The sequence below is a fragment of the Cherax quadricarinatus genome, chromosome 46 (assembly GCF_038502225.1).
Source record: "Cherax quadricarinatus isolate ZL_2023a chromosome 46, ASM3850222v1, whole genome shotgun sequence".
In the NCBI taxonomy this organism is placed as follows: domain Eukaryota; kingdom Metazoa; phylum Arthropoda; class Malacostraca; order Decapoda; family Parastacidae; genus Cherax; species Cherax quadricarinatus.
In genome coordinates, this window is record NC_091337.1 from 30,192,482 (window position 1) to 30,219,003 (window position 26,522).

A 26,522-nucleotide genomic window follows, 5' to 3' on the forward strand; every position below is an offset into this window, starting at 1 on the left:
ACTGCTGGAAGGCAGCGAGCACTGCTGGAAGGCAACGAGCACTGCTGGAAGGCAGCGAACACTGCTGGAAGGCAGCGAACACTGCTGGAAGGCAGGGAGCACTGCTGGAAGGCAGCGAGCACTGCTGGAAGGCAACGAGCACTGCTGGAAGGCAACGAGCACTGCTGGAAGGCAGCGAACACTGCTGGAAGGCAGCGAGCACTGCTGGAAGGCAACGAGCACTGCTGGAAGGCAGCGAGCACTGCTGGAAGGCAACGAGCACTGCTGGAAGGCAGCGAGCACTGCTGGAAGGCAGCGAGCACTGCTGGAAGGCAGCGAGCACTGCTGGAAGGCAGGGAGCACTGCTGGAAGGCAGCGAGCACTGCTGGAAGGCAGCGAGCACTGCTGGAAGGCAGCGAGCACTGCTGGAAGGCAGCGAGCACTGCTGGAAGGCAGCGAGCACTGCTGGAAGGCAGCGAGCACTGCTGGAAGGCAGGGAGCACTGCTGGAAGGCAGGGAGCACTGCTGGAAGGCAGCGAGCACTGCTGGAAGGCAGCGAGCACTGCTGGAAGGCAGCGAGCACTGCTGGAAGGCAGCGAGCACTGCTGGAAGGCAGCGAACACTGCTGGAAGGCAGCGAACACTGCTGGAAGACAGCAAACATTCCTAGAAGGCAGCGAGCACTGCTGGAAGGCAGCGAGCACTGCTGGAAGGCAGCGAGCACTGCTGGAAGGCAGCGAGCACTGCTGGAAGGCAGCGAACACTGCTGGAAGGCAGCGAGCACTGCTGGAAGGCAACGAGCACTGCTGGAAGGCATCGAACACTGCTGGAAGGCAGCGAACACTGCTGGAAGGCAGCGAACACTGCTGGAAGGCAGCGAACACTGCTGGAAGGCAGCGAACACTGCTGGAAGGCAGCGAACACTGCTGGAAGGCAGCGAACACTGCTGGAAGGCAGCGAACACTGCTGGAAGGCAGGGAACACTGCTGGAAGGCAGCGAACACTGCTGGAAGGCAGGGAGCACTGCTGGAAGGCAGCGAACACTGCTGGAAGACAGCAAACATTCCTAGAAGGCAGCGAACATTGCTGGAAGGCAGCGAGCACTGCTGGAAGGCAGCGAGCACTGCTGGAAGGCAGCGAACACTGCTGGAAGGCAGCGAACACTGCTGGAAGGCAGCGAACACTGCTGGAAGGCAGGGAACACTGCTGGAAGGCAGCGAACACTGCTGGAAGGCAGCGAACACTGCTGGAAGGCAGCGAACACTGCTGGAAGGCAGCGATCACTGCTGGAAGGCAGCGAACACTGGTAGAAGGCAGCGAACACTGGTAGAAGGCAGCGAACACTGCTGGAAGGCAGCGAACACTGCTGGAAGGCAGCGAACACTGCTGGAATGCAGCGAACACTGCTGGAAGGCAGCGAACACTGCTGGAAGGCAGCGAACACTGCTGGAAGGCAGCGAACACTGCTGGAAGGCAGCGAACACTGCTGGAAGGCAGCGAACACTGCTAGAAGGCAGCGAACACTGCTGGAAGGCAGCGAGCACTGCTTTAAGGCAGCGAGCACTGCTGGAAGGCAGCGAACACTGCTGGATGGCAGCGAACACTATTCCCACTGGATCTCTCTTGTAATACTCTTTGTACTGGGATTTCTTAAGTAAAATAGAATGCATTTTTGGGTGTGTAAATTTACTGTGCTGCTGCGACCTCCATTAATCCTTGACCTGGTCTGCCCTGGGATAGTATCCTTGACCTGGTCTGCCCTGGGATAGTATCCTTGACCTGGTCTGCCCTGGGATAGTATCCTTGACCTGGTCTGCCCTGGGATAGCATCCTTGACCTGGTCTGCCCTGGGATAGTATCCTTGACCTGGTCTGCCCTGGGATAGTATCCTTGACCTGGTCTGCCCTGGGATAGTATCCTTGACCTGGTCTGCCCTGGGATAGTATCCTTGACCTGGTCTGCCCTGGGATAGCATCCTTGACCTGGTCTGCCCTGGGATAGTATCCTTGACCTGGTCTGCCCTGGGATAGTATCCTTGACCTGGTCTGCCCTGGGATAGTATCCTTGACCTGGTCTGCCCTGGGATAGTATCCTTGACCTGGTGGGATAGTATCTGCCTGGACCTGGTCTGCCCTGGGATAGTATCCTTGACCTGGTCTGCCCTGGGATAGTATCCTTGACCTGGTCTGCCCTGGGATAGTATCCTTGACCTGGTCTGCCCTGGGATAGTATCCTTGACCTGGTCTGCCCTGGGATAGTATCCTTGACCTGGTCTGCCCTGGGATAGTATCCTTGACCTGGTCTGCCATGTATCCTTGGATAGTAGCCTAGACCTGGTCTGCCCTGGGATAGTATCCTTGACCTGGTCTGCCCTGGGATAGTATCCTTGACCTGGTCTGCCCTGGGATAGTATCCTTGACCTGGTCCCTGCCTTGACCTGGTCTGCCCTGGGATAGTATCCTTGACCTGGTCTGCCCTGGGATAGTATCCTTGACCTGGTCTGCCCTGGGATAGTATCCTTGACCTGGTCTGCCCTGGGATAGTATCCTTGACCTGGTCTGCCCTGAGATAGTATCCTTGACCTGGTCTGCCCTGGGATAGTATCCTTGACCTGGTCTGCCCTGGGATAGTATCCTTGACCTGGTCTGCCCTGGGATAGTATCCTTGACCTGGTCTGCCCTGGGATAGTATCCTTGACCTGGTCTGCCCTGGGATAGTATCCTTGACCTGGTCTGCCCTGGGATAGTATCCTTGACCTGGTCTGCCCTGGGATAGTATCCTTGACCTGGTATGCCCTGGGATAGTATCCTTGACCTGGTCTGCCCTGGGATAGTATCCTTGACCTGGTCTACCCTGGGATAGTATCCTTGACCTGGTCTGCCCTGGGATAGTATCCTTGACCTGGTCTGCCCTGGGATAGTATCCTTGACCTGGTCTGCCCTGGGATAGTATCCTTGACCTGGTCTGCCCTGGGATAGTTCTTAGCAAGACTTAACTCTGTTGGTGCTTATGATGGGTTTATCACACTGACTTTCCTTAGTCATTTGTAACTACGTCGGTAGTGTCAACTACGATATTGTGATGCAATCTTTCTGCTGTTGAGCAATTTAGTAAATTTTGTGTATTCATCACGCAGGTCAATATAATCCTTGCAGTACTGACACGGTCGCTGAGTTCAACAAACCTTATGGCTATTTCACCCTGACGGGTACAAGAGGATGAGGCGGTGTATGTTTTCTTCAGTGGATAGAACACTGGGTAAAACATAACATAAGAACATAAGAACATAAGAAAGGAGGAACACTGCAGGAGGCCTGTTGGCCCATACTAGGCAAGTCCTTTACAATTCATCCCACTAACAAAACATTTGCCCAACCCAATTTTCAATGCTATCCAAGAAATAAGCTCTGATGTGCAAGTCCCACTCAAATCCAACCCCTCCCACTCACGCTGAATGACCCATGTGGGTCATTCAGCGTAAGACGTAGTGGATTATTATCATTATCAAAGAAAGCACTAAACTGACAAGGGTCATACAGCGCTGTGGGGCAGAAAATAATGCTGCGGCTATAAACAGCTAGGTGGAGTGGGGATCAGAGGTGAGGAGAGGAAAGGGCTTTAAGGGACGCTAGGGGTTATGTGTCAAAGTTCGTATAGTAAGGCAGATGCTGACAAAGTCAAAAAGTGATCGTAAGTCAAAGGCAGTGCCGTCTGCAAGAAGGAAAAGCAAGGTAAGAGCAGTAGGGTGGCAGCGTTGGTGAAGGTAAATCCTGTGAGCTCGCTGGTAAACCGGACAGTCCACGAGAAAGTGAAGAACTGATTTAGGGACCCGACAAACTTCACAGACAGGAATAGGGTGTCGTTCCATGAGATACCCATGGGTAAGGCGAATATGGCCAATGCAGAGATGGGAGAGTGAAGTCTCCCGAGTACTGAAACAGTGGTAAGATGGCCACGAACCTAAAAACGGTTTAATAGAGTGCAGTTTGTTATGGTGCATGTTCGACCACTGTTGTTGCCAACGGCAACGAAGATGGGCAGAGATGACTGAAAAATAGTCCCTGAACGGGATACCTCTATCGGAAACCGGAGGACCACGTGCAGCTGACCTTGCAGCAGCATCCGACTGTTTATTGCCCTGCGCATCAACATGTACAGGGACCCAACAGAAAACAACATCTTTGTTTTTGCTAGCCACTCTGTTCAACCAAAGTTGAATACGAAGGGCCAGTGGATGAGGGGAATCAAATTGTTTAATAGTTTGTAAAGCGCTGAGGGAATCTGAAATGATCACAAACGCCGAAGGAGACATATATGTAATACAGAGAAGCGCTATGAGGATGGCATACATCTCGGCGGTAAAAATACTTGCCGAGTCTCACAAATGATCCGGGACATAATCATCAGGGAACACCGCCTCTCAACACTGTCAGAAGATTTAGAACCATCTGTATAAACGGCGATGGCCTGAGCATGCGACCGGAAGTGATAGACAGAGAGAGAGAGAGAGAGAGAGAGAGAGAGAGAGAGAGAGAGACAGATTATTATTATTATAATCAAAAGAAGCGCTAAGCCACAAGGGCTATACAGTGCTGCAGGGCAGGAAGGAAGCGAGGGCATCAGGTGGCAAAAGGGAGATGGACGAGTAATAGGTTACGGATAATAGCTGGGCAGTGGATGGTGAAAGGGTAAAGGGCAGCAAGAGACTGAGCTAGAAAGGGCTGAGGGGAGTGGAGTAAATCAGTCGTTGTCAAGAAGTCAATAAGAGAGTCAGGATTAAAGGAGGGCCCATCAGCAAGAAGGGAAGGTAAAGAGAGAGTAGTAGAACGAAGACAACGTTGGAGGTAAATTCTGCGTGCACGTTGATAGAGAGGGCAGTCTAACAGAATGTGGCTAATCGATACTGGAACTTGACACTGCTCACAGAGAGGAACAGGGTGCCTCTCCATGAGATACCCATGAGTAAGACGAGTGTGGCCAATGCGAAGGCGGGAGAGAGTGGTCTCCCAACCTCGGCACTGATGACAAGAAGACGGCCAATAACCTGTGCTCGGTTTAATAGAATGAAGTTTTTTACCAAGCAGAGTTGACCAACGTTGTTGCCAACTGGTGTGAAGGTGGGTAGCTATTGTAGCAAAATAGTCCAGAAATGGAACACCTCTATAGGAAATTGGTAGGTCATGTACTGCTGACCGCACAGCAGTGTCTGCCTGTTCATTGCCCTGTACGTCGACATGACCAGGGACCCAACAAAAACAATATCTTTATTCTTGGTAGAGATACGACATAGCCAAAGTTGGATACAGAGAACTAAGGGGTGAGATGTATCAAATTTTCGTATAGCCTGTAGAGCACTAAGGGAGTCTGAGACTACCACAAATGATGACACAGGCATAGATGCGATACGAATAAGTGCTGCAAGAATGGCATACAATTCAGCAGTAAAAATGCTAGCCGAAGATAGTAAATGCCCCCGCACAATGCTGTCCGGAAACACTGCTGCGAATCCGACGCCGTCTAAAGACTTAGAGCCATCTGTGTACACAGCTATGGCATGAGAATGAGAGTGGAAGTGATCAAGAAAAAGAGAGCGGGAAGCCACCGTAGGCAGTTGGGCTTTCGAGCAAGGGAGTGAGAAGGAACAGACCCGAACAGCTGGAACTTCCCAGGGGGGTAGGGAAAAGTGAGATGCTACATGAACATATAAAGGTGGTAACTGAAGGGAAGACAAGAGTGAATGTAAGCAAAGAGAAAAGGGACGGAGCAAACAGGGGCGGCAAACAAATAATGAATGTCTACTAATATCGGTGACCATTCTATAAATGGAAGGATTGTGGAGATCGTGAGAGCATACATAGTAGCGAAGGCAATGGGCATCACGGCGATCAGACAAGGATGGAACATTCGCTTCTGCATAGAGGCTCTCAACAGGGAAGAGCGAAAAGCACCAAGGCATAAACGTAATCCTTGATGATGGATGGGGTTAAGGCTAGAGAGAGTAGCAGGAGAGGCCGCCGAATAAATCTGGTCACCATAATCGAGTTTCGATAAAACGAGGGCTGAATGTAGGCGAAGCAGAGTTCGACGATCAGCTCCCCAGGAAAGATGAGCAAGGGTTTTAAGAAGGTTTAGCCGGCTGTTACAAGTTGCCTTCAGAGAGGTAATGCGAGGTTTCCAGGATAACCTACGGTCAAAGAGAAGGCCTAGAAACCTGACTGTATCACGTTCGGGGATACGGGAGCCATAGAGATACAAAGGATGATCGGAGATGACAGAGCGTTTAGTGAAAGTAATTTGGTGAGTTTTGGTACTGGAAAATTTAAATCCATGCGTGGTGGCCCAAGTGGAAACACGGTCGACCGCATGCTGGAGAGAAACTGCAATGAGATGAGAGTCAGCGCCTGCACAAGCAATAGTGAAGTCATCAACATAGTGATGACCAAATATTGGGTGGAAGAACAGAGGCCAAATCATTTATAGCTAGGAGAAAAAGTGTTGTGCTCAGAACACATCCCTGAGGGACACCTTCAGCTTGGACGAAGTCCGGGGAAAGCACATTATTGACTCGAACACGGAAGTGTCTGTCAGTTAAAAAGTTCTTAAGGAAGGATGATAGATTGCCTCGGAGGCCTAAGGAGTGGGCTTGGGCCAAAATATTATACCTCCAGGTTGTCATATGCCTTCTCAAGGTCAAAAAATATGGCAATAACTGAGTGATTATTTGCAAAGGCATTACGAACATACGTATCTAAGCGTAGTAAGGGGTCTATGGTAGAACGGCCCTTACGAAAGCCATATTGACTAGCAGAGAGACTGTTGTGCGTCTCTAAATACCACATTAAACGTCGATTTACCAGACGTTCCATCACTTTGCAAACTGCACTAGTAAGAGCGATGGGACGAGAGTGGGAGGCATCATGTCCTGTAGTACCCGGCTTGCGGAAAGGGAGAACAATGGCAGATTTCAACAGCTGTGGAAGAACTCCTTGTGCCCAAATAAGATTGAAGAGGTGTAAGAGGACTACAAGGGCTGACTGATGTAAATGTTGTAACATACGAATATGAATGTCGTCAGGTCCAGCTGTTGATGATCGGCAAACTGAGTGTGTTGCCTCCAGTTCCTGAAGTGTAAAAGGCACATTATACTGTTCTTCTCTGAGAGAAGAAAAATCCAAGGGTACTAACTCTCTGGCAGACTTTGAGGAAAGAAACGAGGGGCATAGATGGAGCCCCCGGGAAATACGGACCAGACGAGTGCCAATTTCAACGGCAACGTCAAGAGGGTTTGCTACATCAATACCGGCGACCCGTAGAACAGGAGCCGGGTCAGGAGAGTGTTTACCACTAAATTTCCTCACTTTTTTTTCCAGACTGCACTCATAGAGGAAGCAGAGGTGATGGTGGAAGCATAGTCTCGCCAGCAAGTGCATTTACCACCACGAATGACACGGCGAGCGATCGCACGCTTCTGCTTAAAATCAAGAAGTCTCTCATTGGTTCTATTGTATCGGTACCTGCCCCATGCAGCACGTTTCAAACGTACTGCACGAGCACAAGCAGGAGACCACCAAGAAACGCACTTCTGAGAATGCCTGCCTGAGGTTTGGGGTATAGAATGAGAAGCTGCAGTATAAACTGACGTCGAGAAAAGGTGTAGGAGCTCATCAATGGAGGATGAAGAAGGAACCTCACTAAAAGCAGTGAGTTGTGAGTAAAGGTCCCAATTTGCCCGATCAAATTGCCAGCGAGGGCTACGGAAAGGTGGTGAATATGAAAGAGAAGTATGAATGATTGGAAAATGATGGCTGTCATATAAGTCCGATAGAACAGACCAGGTGAAGTCTAGTGCAGTGATAGATAGAGTATGAGTACGAGGATCAAAATGGGTGGGAGTACCCGTATTTAAAACATGGAGGGGGTGAGAGGCGAGAAAAGCCTCCAACTGGATGCCACGTGAGTCACAATGAGACCCCCCAGAGGAAATGGTGGGCATTAAAATCACCAAGTAACAGAAATGGTGGTGGTAAGGATGAAACTAGAAAGGCAAAATCTGGGATAGAAAATGCTCGAGAAGGAGAGAGATATAAAGAACATATTGTAAACCACTTATTCAAGTGGATACGGGCTGCAGTGTAATGCAGCGAGGTGTGGAAAATAGTTGACAGTACGGAATATCATTGCATAGAAGAAGGGCGCTTTCATTAAAGGTCCCATCTGAGAAAGGATCCGAAGAATACAATAAATTATAGCCTGAGATAGGTTGGAAAACAGCTGAGTGTAATTTTGGTTCTTGCGAGCAAGCACCAAACCTGGAAAGCAACATCTGAAGCTCACCCCTATTACCCCTGAGGCCGCAGATATTCCACTGTAAATAGGCCATGATTGGCAATGAAGAAAATACCAGGAATCCGTAGGGAAGGGCACCTACGGACTAGAGGGGTTAGAAAAGTCAATGTGTGGTGGCACTGGAAGACGTTGAAGCAGTGAAGGAACAGAGTGTTGCAAAGAATGGAGTTGTGAAGATGGAGGAGAGGGAAGAGAAGGAACAGGAGGTGAATCAGTGTCCATTGAAGGTTTAGTCTCTGCAATATATTCTGAAATGGCTTCAAGTGTTTCTGAATTCAAAGATGTATGGAAGACAATATTGGAAGTAGAAGAAGGAGGGTGAGTAAAGATTGGGACAGTAATGGACTGTACCAAAGTAGAGGGGGACGAAAGAGTGTAGGGGACTGGAGATGAAGTGTGGGGGGGGGGACAGAAGTGGCAGAAACTTGGGAGGTGGTAGAAGAGGGAGAAACTTGGGAGGGGACAGGGGTGGAAGGCATAGTACGAGGAGGAGGGTGAACCTCCACACTTGTAATAGAGCCAGAGAGAGGGGAAGAACTAGGCACAGAGACTGGAAAGGTAAAGTGTGGACGTGGAAGAAGGGAAGGAAGGGGCAAAGAAGATTTGAGCAATGTGGATTTTTTGGACTTCTCAGAGGTAGAGGGGCGATTGGTATAAGGTGTCGTACGAGGTCTTGTCGATACTGGGGCTTGTGAGGAAGGACGCGAAGATGTGAGAACAGACTGAGTTGTAGTCGGGAAGTCAGAGCCAAGGACAGCAAAAGGATTAGATGCCGGAGTGGCTATGGGAGGGGTAATAACAGAGGAGGCTGCAGAAGATGGAACCCCAGAAGTGGGGTGATGTTTTGAAACATGAGAATAAGAAACACGAGGTAGTCTTCCTTGGAGGCGTAGATGAGTAACTGCCATAGCATAAGGGAGACCTTCGGCCTCTTTGAGGCAATGGATTTCGCGCTCATTTAAGTAGACCTGGCAATGGCGGGAGTACGAAGGGTGAGCTTCATTACAATTAAGGCAAGATGGAGGTTGACTGCAAGATGTATTAGAATGGTCGTCGGCACCACAGACTAGGCATTTGGCTATAGATCTGCAATATTTCGCTTGGTGACCCAAACTCCAGCAATTTCTACACTGTTGCAGCGTAGGGATCACCTTTCGAACTTGTAACCTATGTCCTGCGGCATAAACAGAGGATGGGAGTTCTCGGCTGTCGAAAGTTAATCGAGCCACATTGCAAGGGTAACGTCTCCGCCCACGGGCAGGAAGGACATAAGTGTCGACTTTGAGGATTGGGAGATCCTGGAGTTCCAGCTGCTCAAGAATGTCATTGCCACGTGACTGGAAATTCTGTTGGACTATGGTATGGGGCAGAATGACAGTACCACCAAAAGAATTGAGAGAATGATGTTTTTCAATAGTGATAGGAGTAGTATCGATATGCAAAAGGAGAGAAAGATCATGAGCTTAGGCAGCATTCTGGACAGTGACGATGCGCATACCACTCTTGAGAGCATGAAATGAAATATCTCTACCAACATGACGCAGGAGCGCTTTGCCAATACTATAGTCAGAAAGATAGGCAGAAGAAGAAGTCGGTCTTAAAGTAAAGCATTTAGTCCATTGTTTGGTCCGAAACTGAGCGTGGAGAGGGAGTGCATAACGTGTCGGTCTTTTCCGAGTAGAATGGGAAGGTAACGAAGGAACATCATCAGGAGATTGACGTTGGCGTTTAGGAGTAGGACCAGAGTTGATCCATAGTGAAACGGGCTGGCGATTCGAAAATTGCCATACCGTAGAGGGAGAGGCCGGAAGCATAGTCAAAGGAGAGCGGAGGTCAGACAAATCGAAGGAGTCAGTCAAAGCCCCGGTACATGAAGCAGGTGAAGAAACCACACCAGCAAGAGGTACAAGGGCATCAGGAGTGTCCGAAGAGTGGTCTAAAAACAAGGCAGGGTCAGAATCGGGTGCGGTATCAAGAAGGCCCGGGGATAGTGGGTTCATGGATTGGGTTCTCCATGGTTAGGTTACTCCTTTGCTTTTTGTTTTTAAGAAAAAAAAGAAAGAAAAGAAAATAAAAAGAAAAAAAAGAATAAAAAAAGGGGGGAGCGGGGAGGAATAGTTCCCAAGAGGAATGAAAGGGCCAGAAATCTCCCTCTGCACCCAAGAGGACCTCAGCACCGCTAGTAGCGCAGATGAAGCATGGAACCCTTGCCATACCCTACCCTTCATGCCAGTAAACCAGCAGTCTGGGATAGCAACCTCACATCTGGCGAGCTACCTCGGTGGACAAAAGAGAGGGGCGGCCGGATATCCACTACAAAGCATACCTCCTTTGGCCACCACCCCCAGAAAGACACCCAAAGCTACACTCTGGGATACCGGAGAGGGATCGAGACATCCCCAGGCTATCCAGATTCCACAGCAAACTACGCCACTGCCAAGAACCTCAATGGAATGGGATGGACCCTGGTATCCTTTCCCCTATCTAGGAACTAGCGCGCCTGTGGGAGAAATCCCAAAGGCCAAAAAGAGGAAGGGCAAAAGGGAGGGGTGGGGAGGAGGAGGAGGAAAGGAAAAAGGGGAGGATGGGATAGGGAAGGGGGGATTGGGGGATAATTAGGTTCGGTCTGAGGAAGGAGACCGACAGGTCTAATTCCTCAGAACAAGAGCCTCTTCACCACAACAAGGAGCCCCCCTTGAAGAGGAGAGAGACAGAGAGACAGAGAGACAGAGAGACAGAGAGACAGAGAGACAGAGAGACAGAGAGAGAGAGAGAGACAGACAGACAGACAGACAGAGAGACAGACAGACAGACAGAGAGAGACAGAGACAGAGACGGACACAGCAGTAGGTAGGAGAGGTTTGGTGCACGGCAGTAGGGAAGAACGGCAAGGGCACTGAACAAATAACTGGCTCCTACTAACATCGGAGACCAACCTATACATAGAAGGAACACAAAGGTCATGAGAGCGGACAAAGTAATGAACGACGATCGGCTAAGAAAGGAACATTAGCCTCAGCATAGAGGTTTTCAACAGGGGATGAACGAAAGGCACCAAGGCATAAACGTAGACCCTGATGTTGAAGGGGGTCTAACTTAGAAAGAGTTGTAGAAGCCACAGAATACACTTGGTCGCCATAATCCAGCTTGGGCAAGACTAGCTGGGAATGCAAACGGAGGAGAGTCAAGCGAACTGCTCCCCATGAACGATGCGCAGGAATTTTAAGGAGATTCCGCCGACCATGGCAAGCTGCCTTCAAAGAGGAAATGTGAGGGCTCCATGTCAACCGGCGATCGAATAGAAGGTCAAGAAATTTGACCATATCATATTCTGGGATATGTGAGCCATGTAAATACAATGAAATAACTGGGACAAGAGGACGTCTAATGAAGGTAATGAAATGGGTTTTCGCACTAGAAAATTTAAATCTATGAAAAGTGGACCAATGGGTAACACAGTCAATCGCATCCTGAAGGGAGGCCGCTACCAAGCGATAGTCAGCACCTGTGTAAGTTATAGCAGTGTCATCTACATAAAATGACGACCAAATATGCGCTGGAAGAATGAAAGGTAGGTCATTTATAGCTAAGAGAAAAAGGGTAGTGCTAAGGACACAACCTTGTGGGACTCCCTCATTCTGAACAAAGTCTGAGGACGCGAAAATGTCTCTCAGATAAAAAAGGCATCAAGGAATGTCGGTAGATTACCGCAGAAGCCTAAGGAGTGAGCCTGGGCTAAGATGTTATACCTCCAAGTGGAGTCATATGCCTTTTCAAGATCAAAAAATACTGCTAGGACGGAGCGTTTATTAGCAAATGCTTTTCACACACGCGTATCTAAGTGGAGCAAGGGGGTCTAAAGTAGAGCAGCCCTTGCGGAAGCCATATTGGCGAGGAGAAAGACTATTGTGAGTCTCTTAATACAATATTAGATGTCTATTCACCAATCGTTCCATCACCTTGCTGACTACACCAGTCAGAGCAATGGGATGATAGTGAGAGGTATCAAGCCCCGAGGTGCCTGGTTTGTGAAACAGTACTACAATGACAGATTTTCGTTGCTGAGGGAGAACCCCTCACGTTCAAACAAGATTGAAAAGATGCAAAAGGGCTATAACGGCTGTAGAATGCAGATGTTGTAGCATACTGACATGAATATCATAGGGCCCAGCTGCTGATGACCGGCAAGCAGATAGTGATTGCTCCCTGGCAGACTTAGAAGCGAGAAATGAGGAACAGAGGTGACGCCCTTGGGAGACACGGACAAGATAGTTCCAGATTTCCGTGGCAGTTTCAAGAGGCTCTGCAACACGAACACCAGCATCCTGCAAAACGGGAGCTGGGTCTGGAGTGTACTTGCCACTCAACTTCCGTACCTTCTTCCAAACCGCACACATAGGGAAAGTCGAGGTAACAGTAGAAACGTAGTCTTGCTAACAAGTGTGTTTAGCGTCATGGATGACGTGGTGAGTGACTGTCCTTGCCCACTTAAAATCAAAAAGATGATCTGTGGTCCTATTATATCGATAACAGCCCCCCACAACACGTTTCAGCCTCACTGCATGGGCGCATGACGAAGACCAACAAGGCATCCAAGTCTGAGAATGCCTGCCTGAGGTTCAAGGAATAGAATGTGACGCTGCAGTCAATACTAAGGTCGAAAACTGGTGCACCAGCTCATCAACAGAGGACGAAGAAGGGTCCCCACAGTAAGATGAGAGTACAAGTTCCAATTCGCTCTTTCAAACTGCCAACAGGGGCTACGAGGCAGTCGGGAATATGTAGCAGAAATAAGAATAATAGGAAAGTGATTACTGTCGTGCAAATCCAGGAGAACAGACCAAGCGTAATCAAGGAAAATTGACGAGGAACAGATTGAAAGATCGATGCAAGAGAGAGACTGAGTTCGAGAGTCAAAATAGGTGGGAGCTCCCGTATCTAAAACAAGAAGAGAATGAGAAGTGAGAAGTCTCCATCTGATAGTGATGAATGGTTTTGAAAACCGACAAGTTGAAGAATTGATACACTTATTCAACACATGGGAATCTTTACTGAAGAAACATTTCGCCACACAGTGGCTTCATCAGTCCAATACAAAGTAGAAATGGGTAAGGAGAGGAGAAGTTTGAGATAATCAGTCCCTCAACCTGGAACTGATGTGTTCAGTCCATCACTCTTGTAGAATGATGGACTGAACACATGGACTCCTACAAGAGTGATGGACTGAACACATCAATTCCAGGTTGAGGGACTAATTACCTCAAACTTCTCTCCTTACCCATTACTACTTTGTATTAGACTGATGAAACCACTGTGTGGCGAAACGTTTCTTCAATAATGATTCCCATGTGTTGCATAAGTGTCTCAATTCTTCTCCATCTGATCACCACGAGAGACAGTGGGACCCTCCCCAAAGAGGATGATGAGCATTAGAATTACCTAACAACAAGATGGGCGGTGGCAGGAAGAGATCAAGAACGCAACATCAGAGATACAGAATACATGGGAAGGGGAAAGATGAAGATGCATATCGCTTGTGCAAATAAATATGGGCTGCAGTATAATGCAGCTGAGAACGAACAAAGACCTATTGAAACGGTATACCAACGTGCACAAGACGCATGCATTCATTAACAGTTTCATCAGGTAAGGGATCAGAAGAATGCAACAAGACATAGCCCAAAATGGGACGGATAACTGCTGAACGAACTTTAGGCTCTTGTAACCCGACACATACTGGGGAAAACCGGGAGAGCAACACCTGGAGCTCTCCCCGATTACCATCGAAAATAAGTCATTATTCACAAAAATAAGTATGCTAACAATGATAAGCGATAAGAGCTACGGGCTAGTAGGGTTATGGAAGTCAGTGTTTGGAGGCAACGGAAAGCATGTAAGCATGGTGGAATCAGAATACTGTGAAGGAAAAGATTGCTGCAAGGGTTGTGAAAAATCTGGGGTATAAGGGGGAGCACTGGTGTCCAAAGGTTTCGTCTCTGCAATATAGTCTGAGATAGCATCAAGTGTTTCAGCGGACAGGGAAGATGCCGATACCATGACTTCAGAGACAGATGAGGTAAAGCAAGTAGAGATCGGGGAAACTATGGAGGGAACCAAAGAGGTCTGAGACGGGAGGGGAGTATGAACCAGGAGAGATGTGCCAGAGGGGACAGAAGAGTCCTGAAGTGGAACAGGAGAGGAAGGAGGCTGGAAGAGGACTGGAGGAGAAGTCTCGGGGGGCACAGGAGAAGAGGGGACCACACGAGGGGGTGAACCTCCCCACCTTCGTGTGAGAGTTAGAAAGGGGGTGAGAACTAGGCACTGAGGCCGAAAAGGAGAACTGTTGGGGAATTGTAAGCACTGGAGGAATCCGGAGAGACTTGGGCTTAGGAGGCAGGTTCAACTTCGCAGGTGATAGGTGCAAAGAAAGTACAGGTGTGCGAGGCCTCACAGACTGAGAAAGTAGCAGGCGAGATGAAGTAGAAGTAGGAAGAGGTGTGGAGGGGGGGGTCAGAGGGTAAAACTGCAAAAGAATTAGAGACGGGGTGACCCTGGAAGACATGGCACCACAGGAGCTGATAGACAGGGGGACAGCCAAGGTTGGAGGTCTCCTAGCTACTCTAGAATAAGGAATACGAGGAAGATTCCTCTGAAGGCAAAGCCGAGAGACAGCCATAGCATAAGTAAGGCCTTCACTCTCCATAAGACAACGGATTTCACATTCACTAAGGTAGACCTGACATCAGCGGGGAAAAGTAGGATAAGTTACATTGCAATTAACACAAGTGGGAGGAAAACTGCAAGATGTATCGGCATGATCTGTGGCACTGCAGACTGGGCACTTCACCGCAGACCTGCAGTATATAGCGAGTTGTCCAAAGCGCCAACAATTTCGACACTGTTGGGGTGTAGGGACCACTTTGCAGACCCCTAGGCGATGTCCCGTGATATAAACGGAGGACGGGAGTTCATGGTCGTCAAAGGTTAAGTGGGGATGTTACTGGGAAAGCACCTCTGCCCGAGAGTGGGCAGGACAGGTGTATCCACTTTGAGAATTGGAAGGTCCTGATGGGCAAATTGCTCTAAAATATAATCGCTGCAAGACAGAAAATCGCACTGTACAATGGTACGCGGTAAGACCACCGTACCACTGCAAGAATTGAGAGTAGCGCGCTTGTGAACTGTGACAGGAATGTTTTCAATAGAAATAAGATGGGAAAGATCATGAGCTTGATCTGCATTCTGAACTGTAACAATGCGTGCACCACTCTGAAAGGTAATCAGTTGGAGATGTCGGATGTAGGGAAAAGAATTTGGTCCACCGTGTACTTGTAAACATGGTGTGTATAGAAAGTAGATGTCATGTAGGTCGTTTCTGGAGGGAATGAGCAGAAATAAAAGGACCATCATCGGCAAAGGATCTGGAACATTTAGGTATAGGACCATGGGCGGCCCGACCTGAGACAAGTGGGTGATCCAGTAACCATCGTACTGTATTTGTGGAAGCCGGACGCAGAATTAAAAACGTGCAAGGGGCAGAGGCACTAGAAGAAATGTGCAGAGCCTCAGCACCTGGAGCAGGTAACGAAGCATCACCAGCAGAAGGTACAGGGGTATGGGAAAAATCTGGAGATTGGTCCAGTAACGAAGCCGGGACAGAACAAGAAGTGGTAACATAAAGGGGCCGAGGAGGAGGAGGAGGAGGAGGAGGGGATCATGGCATGAAGACTCCATGATGGTGGCATTTCTTTCTTAATATTATTTAAAAAAAAGAAAGGAAAAAAAGGGACAGCAGAGGGACAGTTACTGGAAGGGAAGGAAGGGCCATAAGTTCCTCCCTTCATCTATGAGGACCTCGAAACCGCTAGTAGCACAGATGCATCGTGTAATCCGTACCATACCCTACCTTTTACACTAGTAAACCAGCGCTCTGGGATAGCAACCTCACATCCACTGAGCCACCTCGGCGGATGAAAGAGAGGGTGGTCAGACACCTACCACAAAGCATACCTCTTTCGGCTCCCACCTCCCAGAACCAACAGGCAGCCTCCAGAGATACACCCGTCACCTGCAGGACACCCTGCCCTATTTCCTGGAAATCCGGGAAGGGAGCAGGGCATCTACAGATGATCCGTATTCCACTGCAAACTACATTACTCTCGTGGGACCCCACGGAGTGGGATGAACCCGAGAACAATTCCCTCTACCTAGAAACCGTAATGCCAGAGTTGAGAATCCCAGAGACAACAAATGGGATTGGGAAAAGGGAGGGTTGGGAGGGGAGATAGGGAAGGATGTGATAGGGAAGGAAGGATTGGGGGGGTAATTAGGTTCGGTATGAGGAAGAAGACCAGAAGGTCTAATTTCTCTGACCAAGAGCCTCTTCACCGCCCCAAGGAGCTCCCCGTGAAGAGGAAGACGTGGTGGAGGCTTAACCTCCGTCTGCTGGGAGCGAGACAGACGCACTTCCTGTGTCCTCACTTCTTACTTATTCAAAGTTATTCTTTTGCATAAGTTATGACTTATTACATGCTCTTTTAATTTACTCCTGGTAAGTAGTATATAGTTACGACGTTGGATATAGCACTATAATTAATCATAATATAAATCTTAAAGTATGGCTGAGACAGGTTAAGCATTTATTGATCAGTCATTTATAAGATGTCACATAAAGTGTATAATATAATCATATAAATGCTAGCACCAGTAACCTCGCAAATATGATCACTAAATAAATGTATCAATAAAAATGAGACATGGTAATATATACATATTTTAATCAGTCACCAGTCTGGTAGTCGATGATGAGACTTGTGAATATGATTCTCAGAGGCATACCGTTCACTACTGTCACCATCATGTATGCAACGTGATTTTTGGATATAACAAGAGTATGCTGCTACCTTATAGTTACACAGTGGGAACAAAAGCTAGCTATATTTCCCTCTCGTATTCCATCACGCAGAATGGTGGTTCATAGACGGAGACGCGGAGTTAAAATCTGTTGCTCTGAGCTGGAAGTCTTCAGTAGGGCGAGGAGGATATTGTCATGTATTTCATTAAGAGTCTACCAGCTACGGGAGCTTCAAAGGTTTCGCTCCAGCTTAGCTGGATTTATTACCACTTGGAAAGTGCTATCTCTTGGGCTAGACTATCCCATGTACTGAAGACATGAAGATTTTATGCAGTTATTTCTATCATGACAGAGTAGGGGGTGACAAGTTATACACGAGAGAGAGGGAAAAGAGAAAGGGTCAGAGGAATGTGTATGTTATGAATTTAACTGAAAACTGAGAAAAAGAGCGAGGGGGGAGGGTGAAATATATTTGAATGATTTAATATGTTAAATTCTTTGTGTTAAATTCCTTATGTTTTACAACGCCATCTATGAATATACTGAACAATCATGACAGCATCACGCATGTCTAAAGTCTACTTTTACTGGGAAATAATCTCCCTCTCTCGTACATACTCTACCCATAGTGATGGGAATGTATAAGATCATAGTGGTACCAACTCTTAAGACAAAGATTAACACACACGTACATATAGCGAATTGAACACAATGGAAATAAGTCACTTTGACTTTTTTTTGGGATTATCCTAGGTAATCTAGGTAACTATGCTGCTATGTATGATAATTTATGTAATTGTACTTATGTGTACCTGTTCCTGAGTGAAATGCAGTTTAAGGTTGCGGTTGGCTGGGTAGGTAAGATATGTCACGTTTAGGAAGAATAATCCTCGTGAGTCTCAGAATAGATCGGTCTCTGGAGCCTTCGCGAGGCTGAATGCCTTTCATAGAATGATTTAATTTTAATCAAGACTTAGGAAGTGAACAACTTAAGATTATATATTTGGTCTCATCTGGCGTACCATTACTGCTCCATCATCCCACCTCAATGGATCGAATAAAATTCTCCTCTAGTGGGCGGTACAGATACCAAAAAATGTTAGAAAGCTGTTAATCCCATACCAACAAGAGGAGTCATAGGCAACTATGTAAGTTGTTCTACATGTATAATATGCACTAAATATGAAATTTTGAAAATAATTATCTGGTGGTCAAATTTTGTAGGCTAGTTTACGTTAAGCATTTTACAGACTTTGTTCATTTACTGACAATAGGCAGGTTTTTTTTTTAATGAAAAGAAATGAAGAACTTTGAAAGTATAGATTTGATTCTGGTTCCCTACTTGGATGAACAAGTATCTGCAAATAAAATTCTCTCCATTAATGGTGTAAATATTGTCCTCAGAGGTTCGAATACTATTAAAACATTTGTAAAAAAAGTGATTCTCAGAAGATACATGTTAGAAACCAATGATTCTGAGCGTCCTTTATACCATCCTAGATACCCTGTACGCACTACACACAATATTAATACTGTATTTCGGTACACACTATAAGAACAGAGAATCAGAGAGTTAAGTTCAGTGATGCAACAACACACAACTGGATGCAACAACACACAACTGGATGCAACAACACACAACTGGATGCAACAACACACAACTGGATGCAACAACACACAACTGGATGCAACAACACACAACTGGATGCAACAACACACAACTGGATGCAACGACACACAACTGGATGCAACAACACACAACTGGATGCAACAACACACAACTGGATGCAACGACACACAACTGGATGCAACAACACACAACTGGATGCAACGACACACAACTGGATGCAACAACACACAACTGGATGCAACGACACACAACTGGATGCAACGGCACAAAACTGGATGCAACGACACACAACTGGATGCAACGACACACAACTGGATGCAACGACACACAACTGGATGCAACAACACACAACTGGATGCAACGACACACAACTGGATGCAACTACACACAACTGGATGCAACGACACACAACTGGATGCAACGACACACAACTCGATGCAACAACACACAACTGGATACAACACACTGGATGCAACAACACACAACTGGATGCAACAACACACAACTGGATGCAACACACTGGATGCAACAACACACAACTGGATGCAACAACACACAACTGGATGCAACACACTGGATGCAACAACACACAACTGGATGCAACAACACACAACTGGATGCAACACACTGGATGCAACAACACACAACTGGATGCAACACACTGGATGCAACAACACACAACTGGATGCAACACACTGGATGCAACAACACACAACTGGATGCAACAACACACAACTGGATGCAACAACACACAACTGGATGCAACACACTGGATGCAACAACACACAACTGGATGCAACACACTTGATGCAACAACACACAACTGGATGCAACAACACACAACTGGATGCAACAACACACAACTGGATGCAACAACACACAACTGGAGGCAACAACACACAACTGGATGCAACAACACAACTGGATGCAACAACACACAACTGGATGCAACAACACACAACTGGATGCAACAACACAACTGGATGAAACAACACACAACTGGATGCAACAACACACAACTGGATGCAACAACACACAACTGGATGCAACAACACACAACTGGATGCAACAACACACAACTGGATACAACACAACTGGATACAACACACTGGATGCAACAACACACAACTGGATGCAACAACACACAACTGGATGCAACACACTGGATGCAACAACACACAACTGGATGCAACACACTGGATGCAACAACACACAACTGGATGCAACAACACACAACTGGATGCAACAACACACAACTGGATGCAACACACTGGATGCAACAACACACAACTGGATGCAACACACTGGATGCAACAACACACAACTGGATGCAACACACTGGATGCAACAACACACAACTGGATGCAACACACTGGATGCAACAACACACAACTGGATGCAACAACACACAACTGGATGCAACAACACACAACTGGATGCAACACACTGGATGCAACAACACACAACTGGATGCAACACACTGGATGCAACAACACACAACTGGATGCAACAACACACAACTGGATGCAACACACTGGATGCAACAACACACAACTGGATGCAACACACTGGATGCAACACACTGGATGCAACAACACACAACTGGATGCAACACACTGGATGCAACAACACACAACTGGATGCAACAACACACAACTGGATGCAACAACACACAACTGGATGCAACACACTGGATGCAACAACACACAACTGGATGCAACACACTGGATGCAACAACACACAACTGGATGCAACAACACACAACTGGATGCAACAACACACAACTGGATGCAACAAACTGGATGCAACACACTGGATGCAACAACACACAACTGGATGCAACACACTGGATGCAACAACACACAACTGGATGCAACACACTGGATGCAACAACACACAACTGGATGCAACAACACACAACTGGATGCAACAACACACAACTGGATGCAACAACACACAACTGGATGCAACACACTGGATGCAACAACACACAACTGGATGCAACACACTGGATGCAACAACACACAACTGGATGCAACACACTGGATGCAACAACACACAACTGGATGCAACACACTGGATGCAACAACACACAACTGGATGCAACACTGGATGCAACAACACACAACTGGATGCAACACTGGATGCAACAACACACAACTGGATGCAACAACACACAACTGGATGCAACAACACACAACTGGATGCAACACACTGGATGCAACAACACACAACTGGATGCAATACAGCTGGATGCAACAACACACAACTGGATGCAACACACTGGATGCAACAACACACAACTGGATGCAACACACTGGATGCAACAACACACAACTGGATGCAACACACTGGATGCAACAACACACAACTGGATGCAACACACTGGATGCAACACACTGGATGCAACAACACACAACTGGATGCAACACACTGGATGCAACAACACACAACTGGATGCAACACACTGGATGCAACAACACACAACTGGATGCAACACTGGATGCAACAACACACAACTGGATGCAACAACACACAACTGGATGCAACAACACACAACTGGATGCAACAACACACAACTGGATGCAACACACTGGATGCAACAACACACAACTGGATGCAATACAGCTGGATGCAACAACACACAACTGGATGCAACACACTGGATGCAACAACACACAACTGGATGCAACACACTGGATGCAACAACACACAACTGGATGCAACACACTGGATGCAACACACTGGATGCAACAAACAACTGGATGCAACACTGGATGGAACAACACACAACTGGATGCAACACTGGATGGAACAACACACAACTGGATGCAACACACTGGATGCAACAACACACAACAGACGAAGCTTAGAGAATCAGTGATAATTAGCAATGATACTAATTTCAATACTATTAATGAGATGGACGAACCTCTTACAAAAATATTTATTCTTAAATCTGACAAACCGTTAAAGTGAGTCCGAGGCCTTTGTAGATTTTATACTGGACCATCAGTCCATTATACAACTGACTAATTCAGACTACAAGCATTGAGAAATAAATATAAAAATTCTTGTCTGATAATAGATTTACAAGTACTTGGACGTGGTGATGTGATAATCCAGGCTAGACAAATATTGACGTGGGCCATTGCATCCTCTGGCATAAACGGTATGTGATTCTGACGTGTTGAAAAAAGACGTGTTGCAATTTCTTTCATTTTTCCAGTATGTCTTCTACCACATATTATCTATCTAGTATTCACCTGACCTGTTCACATATACATGGCTTCCATCCAACTCATTTAACAACGTCTGATGAAGTTCCCAACAGACTGAAAACATTTACGTCTTACTGTGCTATTGTGAGTTATTCTTATATATTACCAATACTGTGAATGTATAGTTCACTCAGTGATCATCACTAGTGTCATAACACTGCGCTACAACACCTGAACATCACTCAAGTGATGATACTCGACGGTACAACACATTATTTTTGAGAATACTAAAAGTCTTATATGTAATATATATTCAATAATTAGCAAGCACTCTTTAGTACTTCTAATCAGAAATTTCAGATTTTGTAATTATATACTTTTTAAGAATATCAAGGACACAGATGAGTATTTTAGGTAAGAATTTTTGTTTTATGCCGACTGGTGTGGGTTGCATCCTGGGGGTGGTAGTATATCTCAGATAGGGCTGGATTTTGAGATGAACCGAGACAGAATAACAGATCTTAGCCTCTAATATTGATCTGTGCAAAAAAAGTTTTGTAAGTGACGAGGTTGAAGCTATTTTAGCACCGGCTATTACACTATCAGCTTTAAAAAGTGAAGTTTTAACATCTGGTCAGATGTGTCTTCCACAGTGAAACACAGCTGGTCAGTTGAGCCTTCCGTGGGGAAACATAGCTGGTCAGTTGTGCCTACCGTAGGGAAACACAGCTGGTCAGTTGTGCCTTCCACAATGAAACACAGCTGGCCAAGTGTCTTCCACAATGAAACACAGCTGGCCAAGTGTCTTCCACAATGAAACACAGCTGGCCAATTGTGTCTTCCACAATGAAACACAGCTGGCCAGTTGTGCCTTCCACAATGAAACACAGCTGGTCAGTTGTGTCTTCCACAATGAAACACAGCTGGTCAGTTGTGTCTTCCACAATGAAACACAGCTGGCCAGTTGTGTCTTCCACAATGAAACACAGCTGGCCAGTTGTGCCTTCCACAATGAAACACAGCTGGCCAAGTGTCTTCCAAAATGAAACACAGCTGGTCAGTTGTGTCTTCCACAATGAAACACATCTGGCCAATTGTGTCTTCCACAGTGAAACACAGATGATCAGTTGTCTTCTACAATGAAACACAGCAGGCCAGTTGTATTCTACAATGAAACACAGCAGGCCAGTTGTCTTCTACAATGAAACACAGCAGGCCAGTTGTCTTCTACAATGAAACACAGCTGGCCAGTTGTCTTCCACAATGAAACACAGCAGGCCAGTTGTCTTCCACAGGGAAACACAGCTGGTCAGTTATGTCTTCCACAATGAAACACAGCTGGCCAGTTGTGCCATCAACAGTGAAACACAGCTGGCCAGTTGTGCCATCGACAGTGAAACACTGCTGGCCAGTTGTCTTCCACAGTGAAACACAGCTGTTCAGTTGTGTCTTCCACAATGAAACGCAACTGGCCAGTTGTGTCTTCCACAATGAAACGCAACTGGCCGGTTGTGTCTTCCACAATGAAACGCAACTGGCCAATTGTTTCTTCCACAATGAAACACTGATGGTCTGTTGTGTCTTCCACAATGAAACACTGCTGGTCAGTTGTCTTCCACAATGAAACACAACTGGCCAGTTGTCTTCCACAATGAAACACAGCTGGTCAGTTGTCTTCCACAATCAAACACAACTGGCCAGTTGTGTATTCCACAATGAAACACATCTTGGCAGTTGCGTCTTCCACAATGAAACATCTTGCCAGTTGCGTCTTCCACAATGAAACACAGCTGGCCAGTTGCGTCTTCCACAATGAAACACAGCTGGTCAGTTGTCTTCCACAATGAAGCACTGCTGGTCAGTTGTCTTCCACAATCAAACAACTGGCCAGTTGTGTATTCCACAATGAAACACAGCTGGCCAGTTGTGTATTCCACAATGAAACACATCTTGCCAGTTGTGTATTCCACAATGAAACACAGCTGGTCAATTGTCTTCCACAATGAAACACAGCTGGTTAGATGTCTTCTACAATGAAACACAGCTGGTCAGTTGTCTTACACAATGAAACACAGCTGGCCAGTTGCGCCTTGCACAATGAAAACTACTGGCCAGTTCTGTCTTCCACAATGAAACTGGCCAGTTTTCTTCCACAATGAAATTGGCCAGTTGTGCCTTCCACAATGAAACGTAACTTGCCAGTTGTGTCTTCCACAATGATACACCGCTGGCCAGTTGTGTCTTCCACAATGATACACCGCTGGCCAGTTGTGTCTTCCACAATGATACACCGCTGGCCAGTTGTGTCTTCCACAATGAAACACTGCTGGCCAGTTATCTTCCACAGTGAAACACTGCTGGCCAGGTGTGTCTTCCACAATGAAACACAGCTGGCCAGTTGTGTCTTCCACAGTGAAACACTGCTGGCCAGTTGTGTCTTCCACAATGAAACACAGCTGGCCAGTTATCTTTCACAATGAAACACAGCTGGCCAGTTGTCTTTCACAATGAAGCACAGCTGGCCAGTTGTCTTTCACAATGAAACACAGCTGGCCAGTCGTCTTTCACAATGAAACACAGCTGGCCAGTTGTCTTTCACAATGAAACACAGCTGGCCAGTTGTCTTTCACAATGAAACACAGCTGGCCAGTTGTCTTTCACAATGAAACACAGCTGGCCAACTGTCTTCCACAAAGAAACACAGCTGGCCAACTGTCTTCCACAATGAAACACAGCTGGCCAGTTGTGTCTTCCACAGTGAAACACAGCTGGCCAATTGTCTTCCACAATGAAACACAGCTGGCCAGTTGTCTTCCACAAAGAGAAACAGCTGGCCAACTGTCTTCCACAAAGAAACACAGCTGGCCAACTGTCTTCCACAATGAAACACAGCTGGCCAGTTGTGTCTTCCACAGTAAAACACAGCTGGCCAGTTGTCTAACACAGTGAAACACAGCTGGCCAGTTGTGTCTTCCACAGTGAAACACAGCTGGCCAATTGTCTTCCACAATGAAACACAGCTGGTCAGTTGTCTTCCACAGTGAAACACAGCTGGCCAGTTGTCTTCCACAGTGAAACACAGCTGGCCAGTTGTCTTCTACAATGAAACACTGCTGGTCAGTTGTCTTCTACAATGAAACACTGCTGGTCAGTTGTCTTCCACAATGAAACACATCTTGCCAGTTGCGTCTTCCACAATGAAACACAGCTGGCCAATTGTCTTCCACAATGAAACACAGCTGGTCAGATGTCTTCTACAATGAAACACAGCTGGTCAGTTGTCTTCCACAATGAAACACAGCTGGTCAGATGTCTTCCACAATGAAACACAGCTGGTCAGATGTCTTCCACAATGAAACACAGCTGGTCAGATGTCTTCTACAATGAAACTCAGCTGGCCAGTTGCGCCTTGCACAATGAAACACTACCGGTCAGTTGTGTCTTCGACAATGAAACACTACTGGCCAGTTGTGTCTTCCACAATGAAACTGGCCAGTTGTGTCTTCCTCAATGAAATTGGCCAGTTGTGCCTTCCACAATTAAACGCAACTTGCCAGTTGTGTATTCCACAATGAAACACTGCTGGCCAGTTGTTTTCCACAATGAAACACTACTGGCCAGTTGTGTCTTCCACAATGATACACCGCTGGCCAGTTGTGTCTTCGACAATGAAAGACAACTGGCCAGTTGTGTCTTCCACAATGAAACACTGCTGGCCAGTTGTGTCTTCCACAGTGAAACACAGCTTGCCAGTTGTGTCTTCCACAGTGAAACACAGATGGCCAGTTGTGTCTTCCACAATGAAACACAGCTGGCCAGTTGTCTTCCACAATGAAACACAGCTGGCCAGTTGTCTTCCACAATGAAACACAGCTGGCCAGTTGTCTTCCACAATGAAACACAGCTGGCCAACTGTCTTCCACAATGAAACACAGCTGGTCAGTTGTGTTTTCCACAATGAAACACAGCTGGCCAGTTGTGTCTACCAAAGTGAAACACAGCTGGCCAGTTGTCTTCCACAGTGAAACACAGCTGGCCAGGTGTGTCTTCCACAGTGAAACACAGCTGGTCAGTTGTCTTCCACAATGAAACACAGCTGGCCAGTTGTCTTCCACAATGAAATACAGCTGGCCAGTTGTGCCTTCTACAGTGAAACACAGCTGGACAGTTCTTCCACAGTGAAACACAGCTGGTCAGTTGTCTTCCAAAGTGAAACACAGCTGGCCAGTTGTCTTCTACAATGAAACACAGCTGGCCAGTTGTCTTCTACAATGAAACACAGCTGGCCAGTTGTCTTCCACAATGAAATACAGCTGGTCAGTTGTGCCTTCTACAGTGAAACACAGCTGGTCAGTTCTTCCACAGTGAAACACAGCTGGCCAGTTGTCTTCTACAATGAAACACAGCTGGCCAGTTGTCTTTCAGAGTGAAACACAGCTGGCCAGTTGTCTTCCACAGTGAAACACAGCTGGCCAAATGTGTCTTCCACAGTG